The sequence below is a fragment of the Triticum dicoccoides genome, chromosome 3A, assembly GCF_002162155.2.
Source record: "Triticum dicoccoides isolate Atlit2015 ecotype Zavitan chromosome 3A, WEW_v2.0, whole genome shotgun sequence".
In the NCBI taxonomy this organism is placed as follows: domain Eukaryota; kingdom Viridiplantae; phylum Streptophyta; class Magnoliopsida; order Poales; family Poaceae; genus Triticum; species Triticum dicoccoides.
This window is the reverse complement of record NC_041384.1, coordinates 679,934,251-679,939,294: the sequence shown is the minus strand read 5'-3', so window position 1 is coordinate 679,939,294 and position 5,044 is coordinate 679,934,251. Positions and strand designations below refer to the sequence as shown.

Genomic DNA, 5,044 nt, shown 5'->3' with positions numbered 1-5,044 from the left:
GCTCAGGATTTCGCGTCGGATCGCCGGAGCAACCCAACACCTTTCGCGGTGGATGTTACGGCCAGATCGAGGGATTGAGGCGCGGTGGCGGATCGGAACCAGCCTCTGATACCAAGTTGTAACGACCCTCACGGATCGAACAGAGGGGAGGAGAGGAAATCAGAGTGGGGATGAGCTTGAGGAAGAAGAAAGGGGAGGAATTGGAGAAAGTAGATAGATGGAAAATTCTGAATATTCGATTACAAGGCATGACCCAGTCTCTGTTGTCGCCCACCCTTATAGCACTATGTGGTACAGGCCCCACCTGACATAGACACTAACCTACCAAGGACTTTTCCATGCTCTCTGCCCGTGGGCCGTGATCTTCCTCCTCCCGCGGCTGCACCTCTGGTGCCTTGCTGTCCGCATGCTCTCCTGCCTGATTGGGTGGAGAGTAGGGCGTGACAAACGTCCATGTACTTTCTGATAATTGAACCCGCAATCCCACTTTAAATGGATCTGAAAAAATTGCTTCGTTCTTGCACAAAGGACCCTAGACTTGGGAGTATTGAACCCGCGATCCTTTTTCCACGGGGCTGACTTGCGCGGAGGGGTCAAGCACTACGCGAAGAAGAGGAGGAGAGAGGGGGTCGCGGGCGGAGATCCTCACCGGCGGCAAAGGGGCGCGCGTGCTGCGTGGGTGACGGCACAAGGTGAGGGGATTGGGAGGAGTAGCAGCTCTATCCGGAGGATCTCCCGATTGCTAGGGTTAACGAGGCTCGACTGGGCATAGTTGGGCGCGGCATGGAAGCTCCGGCGGTGGACGAGCATGGTGGCTCGGTACCTCCTGTTCGAACAGAGAGAAAGAGCGAGCACAGGATGGAGGAAGGAGAGAACAAGAGGAAGGATAGGGAGAGGAGGAAGGAAGGGCGGCTCTGGGTAGCTGATTCCGGCGGGGGTCGCCGGCATCGAGGTGGCGAGGCGAGGCCGGGTGCGCTGGCTTCTCCATCACTTCTGGTTCCCCACCGTGGCTGCAGGCCTCCTCTCCCTCTCCATCTTGCGCTCCTCCTGCTCCACTTCATGTCCGGCCGTGGCTGGCCACATCTAAACAGGTTATTAAAGTTTGGCATGGTTTTCTTCTAATAAATGGGTGCTCTACTCTATTATGTACCTTGTGTTCTCTTGTGATAACAGGATTTTTTGTTGGATTACCATCCAATTCATGAATGTGGCGATTTGTGCTCTTGCAGATTACTAATACAGTGACAAATTCAGGGGATACAATGTCAGATTACATTCCGCGGATGTCTTGCAGATAAAAATCCTTGTGGTGGAGGTATTATGTGCTACCACTTTATCATTACATAACCAATTTCCATTCTTCATAAATAGCAACAAGCAGTTTTCCTCTCCAAGCATATTCAAAAGCGAAAAAAAAAATGTATTGTTTATCCAAACTGTATGATGAGATAGTTCATAGTGTTGGACTAAAATTGGAGAACACAAGTTTATCAGAGACAATAAGGATTTGTCATCAAGGATCTAAGAGCTCTGGTAATATGTCCTTCTCCTCTTTTGATTCTCCTTTCAGGACATAAGATTGCAGACTCTTGTTTATAAGTATAAGGGTGAAAGTAACTTTAAATACTGTAGCACACGTCTCGTTCGATTTGATTCAAAGTGCAATAATGTACAGAACATTAACGATTACTCTCTCCTTCCGGAAATAAGTGACGATGTTTTAATTCAAAATTGAACTGTTGTAAAATACATATGTTCAACTCCTTCCCCGGCGCCACGCTTTGGAGGCTTGCTCTGCTCAGCATTCCCCGACCAAACTCTCCTTCCATGTCCTTATGCCGGAGACACACCAGCTACTTGATAGCAGGTGCAAAATAGAGCAGCGCTCCCACAATTTTTTGTCCGAGGCATGTTTTTTTGGGGGAGGATCTTGACTTCGTCGCAGATTACTCTAATGCAGTCATGTAGGTCCGCATCGCGGTGACATCTTGTTGCGCCATCTTGATGGCACTACTTCGCAGGCAGAAACCTCTCGCCGGATCGCGTCCTATCATATCTGTACACTCCTAACTTTGGATAAAAGAAGTCTAATTGAGGTTAAGAAAGGAGTGAAATAAGCATCTGGGCCTCATAATTTTTGTGCAAACGAGAGACCTACAGAGACACCATCATGGGTGTTGTGTATTTACAAACATAAGAGTGCAAAGGAAGCTTACTCTGTGTTGGTGCCCTGTTCTTTTATATGTTTCTCAAGCAGCTCATCTTGACTGGTTATCGGCACGACAATAGTCGTACCCCTGGCCACGACCCCAGAGAGGAATCTCTTTCTCCCAGACTGCCAGGGTGCATTTTAACGTTGAGTATCTTTATTTTGGTCATGGTCTGAGTGTAAACTAACTGATGCACCCTTAAAGAAATCTGGTTACTCTTTCACTTCTGGATTTATTAGCAAACTGTTCATGAAAATCTGAACTGTGTAATTGTGTATATGTAAATATACACTTCTTACTTGACAAAATAAACCGTATGAGGTCCAAAATAAATTTTTGATGGCCTTCTTCCATTTATTACCTTGCATTTTGATGATGAGAATGTCTGGTCATAGTAATGCATGGAGCAAAGGAAATTACCTTCTCATGTTTATGTGTATTTCCCCATGATAAGAACATGTTCATGTATGAGTTTGTTTCTTGATTCAGTGTTTCAATTTCAATCATGAGTTTTCTTCTTGATTCAGCGTTTCAAAAGCTAAGCTCGGTGAGTATTCAGAAAAGATTGAAGAACTAGCTGCCACGCTCACTGCTCAAGCAATATGTTTTTAACATGTCAATTCATATTGATATGTTGAATTCGTACACCTGCAGTTTGAACTGATTTCCCGGACCAGTACATGTCACCATTACTTACAGTCTAGCTTCTAGATACACATTCATTACAATCCTTTGGATACAGCTAGAAAATGAACATCCACTTGATGAGATCAAAGAAGAAATATCCTGTCATTAGCCCGATTCTTTTATATATGCGAATCTGTTTAGGGAGAAGTGGTGCTAGCTTTATTGCCAGGAAAAATTGAGCTTAGTGCCTCTACAAGTGGCACAACATACACGTTTATATTATAAAGGGCATATTGTTTCTTCAGTCCTATTTCAATATATAAGGTATGCATTTGAATTTAATAATACTCTTTTTTTGTCATTTATCTGTTGTCTTTTCATACTAAATATTTCTCACACATACCCAAGATACTAATAGAATGAAGCCACATTAATTTAGGAATCACAACAATACTCATGTTTAAACTAAATGCTACCTTTTTTAAGTTTGAACTTTAAATGCTAGCTATTTCGATCTTTTTCCGTGGCAATACCAAATATTTTCTTCCGGTAAAAAACCCAGACATGTTCCTATATGACTCTCCCCTTTCTATGTGAAATACTAATTCTTATATTATTATTTGCAGGCTCGGAATCATTAACGTGTCAATGTCACCTCGAATAGTGATTGTTCTGTGTACGGAAGGTCCTTCGTGTAGCTTTCATTCGGCACTAGGTCTCTGTTGATACTGAATTTGTAAGGTGCAGCAACTATTCACTACATTATTTGATCTATGTATCTAATGTAGAATCTATACTTTGTATTGTCCCTCATTTCCCTGCTCTTTTGATCACACAATTTAGTAGAAATTCGTAATGGGTGTATCATGCCAAATTGGCCTAATAAATTTAACTAAAGACCGTGACACATGTAGCAACGTTTGTATATTGAGAAAAGGGAAACAATAAGCACATGCTGATATGAAATTCTTTTTGCAGTAACTTGCAAGTAACAGACGTTTTGACAATGATCACTACTACCAATGAGGACCACTGGCAAGATATAGCACAACAACCTGGTCCCTGTTCCGTAAAGGTTGGCCTGATCCCCGTTGAAACAAATTTGGCGTGGTACATTAGTTGCATTGTTCATCCTGCATGTTTTTTTTCACTTTCCTAAAGTATGTTTGAGTATAGCTTATGGTTTATTTATAAGCTTGTGAGTTAATTAAAGCTCACTTGGTGGTTCTAACTAATTATACTCAAATATGACCATGACCGAAAGATAGATGAAGGTTCAGATGCAGAGTGAAAGCCTGCACCAACAAGTTGTATATGGAACCTGGCGACTTGATGGTGAGCACTAACCTTCACTCCGCAAGAATCCTTTTTGACACTTACTCTGTAGAAAAAGCCTTTCAGTTTAATATATTCTGCTTTTGTGGTTAATAGATCAATGAACAATCATTTGAATTGTGCTCCATGATATTCAAGCTACTATTGTAAGAAATTGAAAGAAGTTCATGTTTTGCCGCCCTCGTGTTTGTCTTACCACGCTGGCGCTACTGTTTGTTGCTTTCCACGCAAATAAGAACATAATACATCAACACTCTTCTTAGTGTTGGTGTTGAAATACGGGACTTCCATGTGGGATGTAGCCATGCTTATTGGACTAGGCATCTAAGATTTTTCTTTTCCGTTGCAACGCGCGGGCATTGTGAGCCTGGGTCGGCCCATGCATTAGGAGCCTCCTATACTGGAAACTGTGCGCTGGGAGAAGATGCAGTGCACGTTAATTTTTATTTTTTGGGACTGTGTCCGGGTGGCCTGTTTTTTATTTTTTATTTTTATTTTTCACTTTCATTTTCTTTTTTTCTACTTTAAAAAATTAGGACTTTGAAAAATGTTCGTGATTTTGTAAAAATATGTTTACTTATTAAAAACTGTTCAAAATTTTGGAAACAAATTTTTGGAAAATTAAAATATATTCATGATTTTGTAAAAAGTTTGTGTATTAAAAATGATAATGAAATAGGACAAAATTTAGCCAATTTAAGAAATGTTCATGGATGGGAAAATATTCTTAAAATTCAAAAACCTCTTGTGACTTACAAAAATGTTTATTCATTCCTAAAATATTCGCTTATTCAAATAGTGATCGTGCATTTCAAAGAGTGTTTCTTAAACAAAAAAATGTTCATTAAATTAAAAAAATATTTGTAAATTTC

The 5,044-nt window shown here is 41.1% G+C and overlaps 1 long non-coding RNA gene across 1 annotated transcript; it reads left to right on the top strand.

Annotated features, from left to right (window-relative positions):
- Nucleotides 1-579: 579 nt before the first annotated feature.
- LOC119270144 lies at nt 580-4,351 on the top strand. Its single transcript, XR_005133952.1, has 3 exons — nt 580-1,091; nt 1,230-3,578; nt 3,816-4,351. It is a non-coding gene; the product is annotated as an uncharacterized LOC119270144 (long non-coding RNA).
- The last annotated feature ends 693 nt before the right edge of the window (nt 4,352-5,044 follow it).